The sequence below is a fragment of the Kogia breviceps genome, chromosome 3, assembly GCF_026419965.1.
Source record: "Kogia breviceps isolate mKogBre1 chromosome 3, mKogBre1 haplotype 1, whole genome shotgun sequence".
Lineage (NCBI taxonomy): Eukaryota > Metazoa > Chordata > Mammalia > Artiodactyla > Physeteridae > Kogia > Kogia breviceps.
In genome coordinates, this window is record NC_081312.1 from 127,796,471 (window position 1) to 127,809,917 (window position 13,447).

Consider the following 13,447-nt stretch of genomic DNA (forward strand, 5'->3'; position numbering starts at 1 on the left):
GGGCCATTCCGATGTACCCGTTGACATCCGTTTCCTGCAATTCTGCCTTGCGTTCAACGCCTCTTCGTAGCCTGACCTCAATATATTTTGGGGCGATAGTTATCGTTTAGAACTCTGCAGGTTTGGGAAGTGCAGTGCCCCTGAGCTCCATTTCCCAAGTCGCTTTTTTGTGAGTGGGACGCAACACGGCTGGATGGCTTCACGCCCTATTGTCGATCCGCGGTGGCAGGCTGAACCTCTGGTGAATTCTTCTTCGTGATGGGAAATGAGAGTGACATGTGCCCGACCAAACACCTCCAGCGAGTCTCTCATTGGTTCCCCCTCTTGCAGTTCATCCTGCGGACAAATTGCAGACGGTACGAAAGAGGCATGGAAAGGCGCCGAGTCTCCAAGTGGGGAGATTGTTAGTAAGGGGGCCTGAATGGAGAACACGAGCACCAGGAGATGAAAACTGAGGTGAGTTTCAGAAAGCTTTCCCGATCCCACGGTGTAGCATCCGCTGGGTTTCCAATGAGTGCTTTCGCTGTCGGAAGATTGCGTTGAACCTGGAGAGTTGGGACCCATGGAATGGGGAGCACGCAGGATTCCTTTCAAGGGTCTGCATTTGCTTTCCCAACCTCACCAATCGTCTCAGCCCCAAGAGTGTCCAGCCTTATGTCTTCCGCCGCTGGGGCTGTAGATGTGGTCAATCCTGGTTGCATGCCAGTCCCTGAACGCATTTTGGAAGAATTTCTCTCTGTTTTGGCCTGCTTGTTTCTTCTTTATGTTGGAAATGTATCCTCAGAATGGGTCTGAGCTGATTTTCCCTGCTGGTTTTAGGCCGCTTTACACACACTTGATGCACTTACACAGAGATATCAAGACTTAGCTTTTAAGATGCTTACTAGTCGGATAGATACTTGTGCGATGAACAGGGTCTGGTGAGTCCAGTTGATTGAGCAAGGAGTAGGTCGTGTCCATTCCATATTCGGTTTTCGGAAGGGTATCTGTGCTCATTTCAAACTCGAGTTTTATGCGTCACCCCACCTCACCTTTCCCCTGAAGCAGGCATACGTGTGTTTTCTAAAAGCGTGACTCTGTTCTGTTTGGGGATTCCGTTCATGGGGAGCGATTTTTACATTCCTTCGATAAGTGATATCATAAGTTTCTTTTTTTGTGGGACTTATTTCACTGAGGATGATCGTACCTAAATCCACTCAGGATGCTGCTACCAGCCTCATGACGTGGATTTCATGGCTGAGTGACACTCCATTGGACCTACGTAGCACCACTTGTCCACTTGTTCACTTGTCTTTGTCCACTTGTCCACTTGTCTTTGTCCACTTGGCTCTTTCCTGGGATATGAAACGTGTACCGGAGTGGAGGTTCTTGTCAAGACAGCAGCCCTCAACATTGGGGTCCCTGTGTCTGGTTGATTTTTTCATTTTCCCAAGGTCAACGCCCATGTGTGGAAGTGCCCTATGCTCTGTGGTTCTGTGTTTTACATGGTTTGGGAAAGAGGATACACTTGTGAAGATTGGCTGTTGGCCATTGACATCCCGCCCATCAGCTTAACAAGGCTCCCTTGACTCCGTGGGCTGTCCTGCCTTTCTGGTTTTTAGACTTTTTTCGCCTGGCCCTTTTGCCCCGGGGGGGGGGGCGAGAGATTTCTTTGTAGTGCTGATTTGCTCTCCCAGGTTGCTTGGTTGGCCAAAAAGGGCGTATGCGTTTTTTCCTGAATATATTCAGGAAAAAACGCATACGCCCTTTTTGGCCAACCGCATCATTGTCCACGTTCTGGCACTTTTCATGTGCTATCGGGGCCATTCCGATGTACCCGTTGACATCCGTTTCCTGCAATTCTGCCTTGCGTTCAACGCCTCTTCGTAGCCTGACCTCAATATATTTTGGGGCGATAGTTATCGTTTAGAACTCTGCAGGTTTGGGAAGTGCAGTGCCCCTGAGCTCCATTTCCCAAGTCGCTTTTTTGTGAGTGGGACGCAACACGGCTGGATGGCTTCACGCCCTATTGTCGATCCGCGGTGGCAGGCTGAACCTCTGGTGAATTCTTCTTCGTGATGGGAAATGAGAGTGACATGTGCCCGACCAAACACCTCCAGCGAGTCTCTCATTGGTTCCCCCTCTTGCAGTTCATCCTGCGGACAAATTGCAGACGGTACGAAAGAGGCATGGAAAGGCGCCGAGTCTCCAAGTGGGGAGATTGTTAGTAAGGGGGCCTGAATGGAGAACACGAGCACCAGGAGATGAAAACTGAGGTGAGTTTCAGAAAGCTTTCCCGATCCCACGGTGTAGCATCCGCTGGGTTTCCAATGAGTGCTTTCGCTGTCGGAAGATTGCGTTGAACCTGGAGAGTTGGGACCCATGGAATGGGGAGCACGCAGGATTCCTTTCAAGGGTCTGCATTTGCTTTCCCAACCTCACCAATCGTCTCAGCCCCAAGAGTGTCCAGCCTTATGTCTTCCGCCGCTGGGGCTGTAGATGTGGTCAATCCTGGTTGCATGCCAGTCCCTGAACGCATTTTGGAAGAATTTCTCTCTGTTTTGGCCTGCTTGTTTCTTCTTTATGTTGGAAATGTATCCTCAGAATGGGTCTGAGCTGATTTTCCCTGCTGGTTTTAGGCCGCTTTACACACACTTGATGCACTTACACAGAGATATCAAGACTTAGCTTTTAAGATGCTTACTAGTCGGATAGATACTTGTGCGATGAACAGGGTCTGGTGAGTCCAGTTGATTGAGCAAGGAGTAGGTCGTGTCCATTCCATATTCGGTTTTCGGAAGGGTATCTGTGCTCATTTCAAGCTCGAGTTTTATGCGTCACCCCACCTCACCTTTCCCCTGAAGCAGGCATAAGTGTGTTTTCTAAAAGCGTGACTCTGTTCTGTTTGGGGATTCATTTCATGGGGAGCGATTTTTACATTCCCTCGATAAGTGATATCATAAGTTTCTTTTTTTGTGGGACTTATTTCACTGAGGATGATCGTACCTAAATCCACTCAGGATGCTGCTACCAGCCTCATGACGTGGATTTCATGGCTGAGTGACACTCCTTTGGACCTCCGTAGCACCACTTGTCCACTTGTCCACTTGTCTTTGTCCACTTGGCTCTTTCCTGGGATATGAAACGTGTACCGGAGTGGAGGTTCTTGTCAAGACAGCAGCCCTCAACTTTGGGGTCCCTGTGTCTGGTTGATTTTTTCATTTTCCCAAGGTCAACGCCCATGTGTGGAAGTGCCCTATGCTCTGTGGTTCTGTGTTTTACATGGTTTGGGAAAGAGGATACACTTGTGAAGATTGGCTGTTGGCCATTGACATCCCGCCCATCAGCTTAACAAGGCTCCCTTGACTCCGTGGCCTGTCCTGCCTTTCTGGTTTTTAGACTTTTTTCGCCTGGCCCTTTTGCCCAGGGGGGGGGGGGGCGAGAGATTTCTTTGTAGTGCTGATTTGCTCTCCCAGGTTGCTTGGTTGGCCAAAAAGGGCGTATGCGTTTTTTCCTGAATATATTCAGGAAAAAACGCATACGCCCTTTTTGGCCAACCGCATCATTGTCCACGTTCTGGCGCTTTTCATGTGCTATCGGGGCCATTCCGATGTACCCGTTGACATCCGTTTCCTGCAATTCTGCCTTGCGTTCAACGCCTCTTCGTAGCCTGACCTCAATATATTTTGGGGCGATAGTTATCGTTTAGAACTCTGCAGGTTTGGGAAGTGCAGTGCCCCTGAGCTCCATTTCCCAAGTCGCTTTTTTGTGAGTGGGACGCAACACGGCTGGATGGCTTCACGCCCTATTGTCGATCCGCGGTGGCAGGCTGAACCTCTGGTGAATTCTTCTTCGTGATGTGAAATGAGAGTGACATGGGCCCGACCAAACACCTCCAGCGAGTCTCTCATTGGTTCCCCCTCTTGCAGTTCATCCTGCGGACAAATTGCAGACGGTACGAAAGAGGCATGGAAAGGCGCCGAGTCTCCAAGTGGGGAGATTGTTAGTAAGGGGGCCTGAATGGAGAACACGAGCACCAGGAGATGAAAACTGAGGTGAGTTTCAGAAAGCTTTCCCGATCCCACGGTGTAGCATCCGCTGGGTTTCCAATGAGTGCTTTCGCTGTCGGAAGATTGCGTTGAACCTGGAGAGTTGGGACCCATGGAATGGGGAGCACGCAGGATTCCTTTCAAGGGTCTGCATTTGCTTTCCCAACCTCACCAATCGTCTCAGCCCCAAGAGTGTCCAGCCTTATGTCTTCCGCCGCTGGGGCTGTAGATGTGGTCAATCCTGGTTGCATGCCAGTCCCTGAACGCATTTTGGAAGAATTTCTCTCTGTTTTGGCCTGCTTGTTTCTTCTTTATGTTGGAAATGTATCCTCAGAATGGGTCTGAGCTGATTTTCCCTGCTGGTTTTAGGCCGCTTTACACACACTTGATGCACTTACACAGAGATATCAAGACTTAGCTTTTAAGATGCTTACTAGTCGGATAGATACTTGTGCGATGAACAGGGTCTGGTGAGTCCAGTTGATTGAGCAAGGAGTAGGTCGTGTCCATTCCATATTCGGTTTTCGGAAGGGTATGTGTGCTCATTTCAAACTCGAGTTTTATGCGTCACCCCACCTCACCTTTCCCCTGAAGCAGGCATAAGTGTGTTTTCTAAAAGCGTGACTCTGTTCTGTTTGGGGATTCCGTTCATGGGGAGCGATTTTTACATTCCTTCGATAAGTGATATCATAAGTTTCTTTTTTTGTGGGACTTATTTCACTGAGGATGATCGTACCTAAATCCACTCAGGATGCTGCTACCAGCCTCATGACGTGGATTTTATGGCTGAGTGACACTCCATTGGACCTACGTAGCACCACTTGTCCACTTGTTCATTTGTCTTTGTCCACTTGTCCACTTGTCTTTGTCCACTTGGCTCTTTCCTGGGATATGAAACGTGTACCGGAGTGGAGGTTCTTGTCAAGACAGCAGCCCTCAACTTTGGGGTCCCTGTGTCTGGTTGATTTTTTCATTTTCCCAAGGTCAACGCCCATGTGTGGAAGTGCCCTATGCTCTGTGGTTCTGTGTTTTACATGGTTTGGGAAAGAGGATACACTTGTGAAGATTGGCTGTTGGCCATTGACATCCCGCCCATCAGCTTAACAAGGCTCCCTTGACTCCGTGGGCTGTCCTGCCTTTCTGGTTTTTAGACTTTTTTCGCCTGGCCCTTTTGCCCCGGGGGGGGGCGAGAGATTTCTTTGTAGTGCTGATTTGCTCTCCCAGGTTGCTTGGTTGGCCAAAAAGGGCGTATGCGTTTTTTCCTGAATATATTCAGGAAAAAACGCATACGCCCTTTTTGGCCAACCGCATCATTGTCCACGTTCTGGCGCTTTTCATGTGCTATCGGGGCCATTCCGATGTACCCGTTGACCTCCGTTTCCTGCAATTCTGCCTTGCGTTCAACGCCTCTTCGTAGCCTGACCTCAATATATTTTGGGGCGATAGTTATCGTTTAGAACTCTGCAGGTTTGGGAAGTGCAGTGCCCCTGAGCTCCATTTCCCAAGTCGCTTTTTTGTGAGTGGGACGCAACACGGCTGGATGGCTTCACGCCCTATTGTCGACCCGCGGTGGCAGGCTGAACCTCTGGTGAATTCTTCTTCGTGATGGGAAATGAGAGTGACATGTGCCCGAGCACACACCTCCAGCGAGTCTCTCATTGGTTCCCCCTCTTGCAGTTCATCCTGCGGACAAATTGCAGACGGTACGAAAGAGGCATGGAAAGGCGCCGAGTCTCCAAGTGGGGAGATTGTTAGTAAGGGGGCCTGAATGGAGAACACGAGCACCAGGAGATGAAAACTGAGGTGAGTTTCAGAAAGCTTTCCCGATCCCACGGTGTAGCATCCGCTGGGTTTCCAATGAGTGCTTTCGCTGTCGGAAGATTGCGTTGAACCTGGAGAGTTGGGACCCATGGAATGGGGAGCACGCAGGATTCCTTTCAAGGGTCTGCATTTGCTTTCCCAACCTCACCAATCGTCTCAGCCCCAAGAGTGTCCAGCCTTATGTCTTCTGCCGCTGGGGCTGTAGATGTGGTCAATCCTGGTTGCATGCCAGTCCCTGAACGCATTTTGGAAGAATTTCTCTCTGTTTTGCCCTGCTTGTTTCTTCTTTATGTTGGAAATGTATCCTCAGAATGGGTCTGAGCTGATTTTCCCTGCTGGTTTTAGGCCGCTTTACACACACTTGATGCACTTACACAGAGATATCAAGACTTAGCTTTTAAGATGCTTACTAGTCGGATAGATACTTGTGCGATGAACAGGGTCTGGTGAGTCCAGTTGATTGAGCAAGGAGTAGGTCGTGTCCATTCCATATTCGGTTTTCGGAAGGGTATCTGTGCTCATTTCAAACTCGAGTTTTATGCGTCACCCCACCTCACCTTTCCCCTGAAGCAGGCATAAGTGTGTTTTCTAAAAGCGTGACTCTGTTCTGTTTGGGGATTCCGTTCATGGGGAGCGATTTTTACATTCCTTCGATAAGTGATATCATAAGTTTCTTTTTTTGTGGGACTTATTTCACTGAGGATGATCGTACCTAAATCCACTCAGGATGCTGCTACCAGCCACATGACGTGGATTTCATGGCTGAGTGACACTCCTTTGGACCTCCGCAGCACCACTTGTCCACTTGTTCACTTGTCTTTGTCCACTTGTCCACTTGTCTTTGTCCACTTGGCTCTTTCCTGGGATATGAAACGTGTACCGGAGTGGAGGTTCTTGTCAAGACAGCAGCCCTCAACATTGGGGTCCCTGTGTCTGGTTGAATTTTTCATTTTCCCAAGGTCAACGCCCATGTGTGGAAGTGCCCTATGCTCTGTGGTTCTGTGTTTTACATGGTTTGGGAAAGAGGATACACTTGTGAAGATTGGCTGTTGGCCATTGACATCCCGCCCATCAGCTTAACAAGGCTCTCTTGACTCCGTGGGCTGTCCTGCCTTTCTGGTTTTTAGACTTTTTTCGCCTGGCCCTTTTGCCCCGGGGGGGGGGGGGTGGCGAGAGATTTCTTTGTAGTGCTGATTTGCTCTCCCAGGTTGCTTGGTTGGCCAAAAAGGGCGTATGCGTTTTTTCCTGAATATATTCAGGAAAAAACGCATACGCCCTTTTTGGCCAACCGCATCATTGTCCACGTTCTGGCGCTTTTCATGTGCTATCGGGTCATTCCGATGTACCCGTTGACATCCGTTTCCTGCAATTCTGCCTTGCGTTGAACGCCTCTTCGTAGCCTGACCTCAATATATTTTGGGGCGATAGTTATCGTTTAGAACTCTGCAGGTTTGGGAAGTGCAGTGCCCCTGAGCTCCATTTCCCAAGTCGCTTTTTTGTGAGTGGGACGCAACACGGCTGGATGGCTTCACGCCCTATTGTCGATCCGCGGTGGCAGGCTGAACCTCTGGTGAATTCTTCTTCGTGATGGGAAATGAGAGTGACATGTGCCCGAGCACACACCTCCAGCGAGTCTCTCATTGGTTCCCCCTCTTGCAGTTCATCCTGCGGACAAATTGCAGACGGTACGAAAGAGGCATGGAAAGGCGCCGAGTCTCCAAGTGGGGAGATTGTTAGTAAGGGGGCCTGAATGGAGAACACGAGCACCAGGAGATGAAAACTGAGGTGAGTTTCAGAAAGCTTTCCAGATCCCACGGTGTAGCATCCGCTGGGTTTCCAATGAGTGCTTTCGCTGTCGGAAGATTGCGTTGAACCTGGAGAGTTGGGACCCATGGAATGGGGAGCACGCAGGATTCCTTTCAAGGGTCTGCATTTGCTTTCCCAACCTCACCAATCGTCTCAGCCCCAAGAGTGTCCAGCCTTATGTCTTCTGCCGCTGGGGCTGTAGATGTGGTCAATCCTGGTTGCATGCCAGTCCCTGAACGCATTTTGGAAGAATTTCTCTCTGTTTTGGCCTGCTTGTTTCTTCTTTGTGTTGGAAATGTATCCTCAGAATGGGTCTGAGCTGATTTTCCCTGCTGGTGTTACGCCGCTTTACACACACTTGATGCACTTACACAGAGATATCAAGACTTAGCTTTTAAGATGCTTACTAGTCGGATAGATACTTGTGCGATGAACAGGGTCTGGTGAGTCCAGTTGATTGAGCAAGGAGTAGGTCGTGTCCATTCCATATTCGGTTTTCGGAAGGGTATCTGTGCTCATTTCAAGCTCGAGTTTTATGCGTCACCCCACCTCACCTTTCCCCTGAAGCAGGCATAAGTGTGTTTTCTAAAAGCGTGACTCTGTTCTGTTTGGGGATTCATTTCATGGGGAGCGATTTTTACATTCCCTCGATAAGTGATATCATAAGTTTCTTTTTTTGTGGGACTGATTTCACTGAGGATGATCGTACCTAAATCCACTCAGGATGCTGCTACCAGCCTCATGACGTGGATTTCATGGCTGAGTGACACTCCATTGGACCTCCGTAGCACCACTTGTCCACTTGTCCACTTGTCTTTGTCCACTTGGCTCTTTCCTGGGATATGAAACGTGTACCGGAGTGGAGGTTCTTGTCAAGACAGCAGCCCTCAACTTTGGGGTCCCTGTGTCTGGTTGATTTTTTCATGTTCCCAAGGTCAACGCCCATGTGTGGAAGTGCCCTATGCTCTGTGGTTCTGTGTTTTACATGGTTTGGGAAAGAGGATACACTTGTGAAGATTGGCTGTTGGCCATTGACATCCCGCCCATCAGCTTAACAAGGCTCCCTTGAGTCCGTGGGCTGTCCTGCCTTTCTGGTTTTTAGACTTTTTTCGCCTGGCCCTTTTGCCCCGGAGGGGTCGAGAGATTTCTTTGTAGTGCTGATTTGCTCTCCCAGGTTGCTTGGTTGGCCAAAAAGGGCGTATGCGTTTTTTCCTGAATATATTCAGGAAAAAACGCATACGCCCTTTTTGGCCAACCGCATCATTGTCCACGTTCTGGCGCTTTTCATGTGCTATCGGGGCCATTCCGATGTACCCGTTGACATCCGTTTCCTGCAATTCTGCCTTGCGTTCAACGCCTCTTCGTAGCCTGACCTCAATATATTTTGGGGCGATAGTTATCGTTTAGAACTCTGCAGGTTTGGGAAGTGCAGTGCCCCTGAGCTCCATTTCCCAAGTCGCTTTTTTGTGAGTGGGACGCAACACGGCTGGATGGCTTCACGCCCTATTGTCGATCCGGGGTGGCAGGCTGAACCTCTGGTGAATTCTTCTTCGTGATGGGAAATGAGAGTGACATGTGCCCGACCAAACACCTCCAGCGAGTCTCTCATTGGTTCCCCCTCTTGCAGTTCATCCTGCGGACAAATTGCAGACGGTACGAAAGAGGCATGGAAAGGCGCCGAGTCTCCAAGTGGGGAGATTGTTAGTAAGGGGGCCTGAATGGAGAACACGAGCACCAGGAGATGAAAACTGAGGTGAGTTTCAGAAAGCTTTCCCGATCCCACGGTGTAGCATCCGCTGGGTTTCCAATGAGTGCTTTCGCTGTCGGAAGATTGCGTTGAACCTGGAGAGTTTGGACCCATGGAATGGGGAGCACGCAGGATTCCTTTCAAGGGTCTGCATTTGCTTTCCCAACCTCACCAATCGTCTCAGCCCCAAGAGTGTCCAGCCTTATGTCTTCCGCCGCTGGGGCTGTAGATGTGGTCAATCCTGGTTGCATGCCAGTCCCTGAACGCATTTTGGAAGAATTTCTCTCTGTTTTGCCCTGCTTGTTTCTTCTTTATGTTGGAAATGTATCCTCAGAATGGGTCTGAGCTGATTTTCCCTGCTGGTTTTAGGCCGCTTTACACACACTTGATGCACTTACACAGAGATATCAAGACTTAGCTTTTAAGATGCTTACTAGTCGGATAGATACTTGTGCGATGAACAGGGTCTGGTGAGTCCAGTTGATTGAGCAAGGAGTAGGTCGTGTCCATTCCATATTCGGTTTTCGGAAGGGTATGTGTGCTCATTTCAAACTCGAGTTTTATGCGTCACCCCACCTCACCTTTCCCCTGAAGCAGGCATAAGTGTGTTTCCTAAAAGCGTGACTCTGTTCTGTTTGGGGATTCCGTTCATGGGGAGCGATTTTTACATTCCCTCGATAAGTGATATCATAAGTTTCTTTTTTTGTGGGACTTATTTCACTGAGGATGATCGTATCTAAATCCACTCAGGATGCTGCTACCAGCCACATGACGTGGATTTCATGGCTGAGTGACACTCCTTTGGACCTCCGTAGCGCCACTTGTCCACTTGTCCACTTGTCTTTGTCCACTTGGCTCTTTCCTGGGATATGAAACGTGTACCGGAGTGGAGGTTCTTGTCAAGACAGCAGCCCTCAACATTGGGGTCCCTGTGTCTGGTTGATTTTTTCATTTTCCCAAGGTCAACGCCCATGTGTGGAAGTGCCCTATGCTCTGTGGTTCTGTGTTTTACATGGTTTGGGAAAGAGGATACACTTGTGAAGATTGGCTGTTGGCCATTGACATCCCGCCCATCAGCTTAACAAGGCTCCCTTGACTCCGTGGGCTGTCCTGCCTTTCTGGTTTTTAGACTTTTTTCGCCTGGCCCTTTTGCCCCGGGGGGGGGGGCGAGAGATTTCTTTGTAGTGCTGATTTGCTCTCCCAGGTTGCTTGGTTGGCCAAAAAGGGCGTATGCGTTTTTTCCTGAATATATTCAGGAAAAAACGCATACGCCCTTTTTGGCCAACCGCATCATTGTCCACGTTCTGGCGCTTTTCATGTGCTATCGGGGCCATTCCGATGTACCCGTTGACATCCGTTTCCTGCAATTCTGCCTTGCGTTCAACGCCTCTTCGTAGCCTGACCTCAATATATTTTGGGGCGATAGTTATCGTTTAGAACTCTGCAGGTTTGGGAAGTGCAGTGCCCCTGAGCTCCATTTCCCAAGTCGCTTTTTTGTGAGTGGGACGCAACACGGCTGGATGGCTTCACGCCCTATTGTCGATCCGCGGTGGCAGGCTGAACCTCTGGTGAATTCTTCTTCGTGATGGGAAATGAGAGTGACATGTGCCCGACCAAACACCTCCAGCGAGTCTCTCATTGGTTCCCCCTCTTGCAGTTCATCCTGCGGACAAATTGCAGACGGTACGAAAGAGGCATGGAAAGGCGCCGAGTCTCCAAGTGGGGAGATTGTTAGTAAGGGGGCCTGAATGGAGAACACGAGCACCAGGAGATGAAAACTGAGGTGAGTTTCAGAAAGCTTTCCCGATCCCACGGTGTAGCATCCGCTGGGTTTCCAATGAGTGCTTTCGCTGTCGGAAGATTGCGTTGAACCTGGAGAGTTGGGACCCATGGAATGGGGAGCACGCAGGATTCCTTTCAAGGGTCTGCATTTGCTTTCCCAACCTCACCCATCGTCTCAGCCCCAAGAGTGTCCAGCCTTATGTCTTCCGCCGCTGGGGCTGTAGATGTGGTCAATCCTGGTTGCATGCCAGTCCCTGAACGCATTTTGGAAGAATTTCTCTCTGTTTTGCCCTGCTTGTTTCTTCTTTATGTTGGAAATGTATCCTCAGAATGGGTCTGAGCTGATTTTCCCTGCTGGTTTTAGGCCGCTTTACACACACTTGATGCACTTACACAGAGATATCAAGACTTAGCTTTTAAGATGCTTACTAGTCGGATAGATACTTGTGCGATGAACAGGGTCTGGTGAGTCCAGTTGATTGAGCAAGGAGTAGGTCGTGTCCATTCCATATTCGGTTTTCGGAAGGGTATGTGTGCTCATTTCAAACTCGAGTTTTATGCGTCACCCCACCTCACCTTTCCCCTGAAGCAGGCATACGTGTGTTTTCTAAAAGCGTGACTCTGTTCTGTTTGGGGATTCCGTTCATGGGGAGCGATTTTTACATTCCCTCGATAAGTGATATCATAAGTTTCTTTTTTTGTGGGACTTATTTCACTGAGGATGATCGTATCTAAATCCACTCAGGATGCTGCTACCAGCCACATGACGTGGATTTCATGGCTGAGTGACACTCCTTTGGACCTCCGTAGCACCACTTGTCCACTTGTCCACTTGTCTTTGTTCACTTGGCTCTTTCCTGGGATATGAAACGTGTACCGGAGTGGAGGTTCTTGTCAAGACAGCAGCCCTCAACATTGGGGTCCCTGTGTCTGGTTGATTTTTTCATTTTCCCAAGGTCAACGCCCATGTGTGGAAGTGCCCTATGCTCTGTGGTTCTGTGTTTTACATGGTTTGGGAAAGAGGATACACTTGTGAAGATTGGCTGTTGGCCATTGACATCCCGCCCATCAGCTTAACAAGGCTCCCTTGACTCCGTGGCCTGTCCTGCCTTTCTGGTTTTTAGACTTTTTTCGCCTGGCCCTTTTGCCCAGGGGGGGGGGGCCGAGAGATTTCTTTGTAGTGCTGATTTGCTCTCCCAGGTTGCTTGGTTGGCCAAAAAGGGCGTATGCGTTTTTTCCTGAATATATTCAGGAAAAAACGCATACGCCCTTTTTGGCCAACCGCATCATTGTCCACGTTCTGGCGCTTTTCATGTGCTATCGGGGCCATTCCGATGTACCCGTTGACATCCGTTTCCTGCAATTCTGCCTTGCGTTCAACGCCTCTTCGTAGCCTGACCTCAATATATTTTGGGGCGATAGTTATCGTTTAGAACTCTGCAGGTTTGGGAAGTGCAGTGCCCCTGAGCTCCATTTCCCAAGTCGCTTTTTTGTGAGTGGGACGCAACACGGCTGGATGGCTTCACGCCCTATTGTCGATCCGGGGTGGCAGGCTGAACCTCTGGTGAATTCTTCTTCGTGATGGGAAATGAGAGTGACATGGGCCCGACCAAACACCTCCAGCGAGTCTCTCATTGGTTCCCCCTCTTGCAGTTCATCCTGCGGACAAATTGCAGACGGTACGAAAGAGGCATGGAAAGGCGCCGAGTCTCCAAGTGGGGAGATTGTTAGTAAGGGGGCCTGAATGGAGAACACGAGCACCAGGAGATGAAAACTGAGGTGAGTTTCAGAAAGCTTTCCCGATCCCACGGTGTAGCATCCGCTGGGTTTCCAATGAGTGCTTTCGCTGTCGGAAGATTGCGTTGAACCTGGAGAGTTGGGACCCATGGAATGGGGAGCACGCAGGATTCCTTTCAAGGGTCTGCATTTGCTTTCCCAACCTCACCAATCGTCTCAGCCCCAAGAGTGTCCAGCCTTATGTCTTCCGCCGCTGGGGCTGTAGATGTGGTCAATCCTGGTTGCATGCCAGTCCCTGAACGCATTTTGGAAGAATTTCTCTCTGTTTTGGCCTGCTTGTTTCTTCTTTATGTTGGAAATGTATCCTCAGAATGGGTCTGAGCTGATTTTCACTGCTGGTTTTAGGCCGCTTTACACACACTTGATGCACTTACACAGAGATATCAAGACTTAGCTTTTAAGATGCTTACTAGTCGGATAGATACTTGTGCGATGAACAGGGTCTGGTGAGTCCAGTTGATTGAGC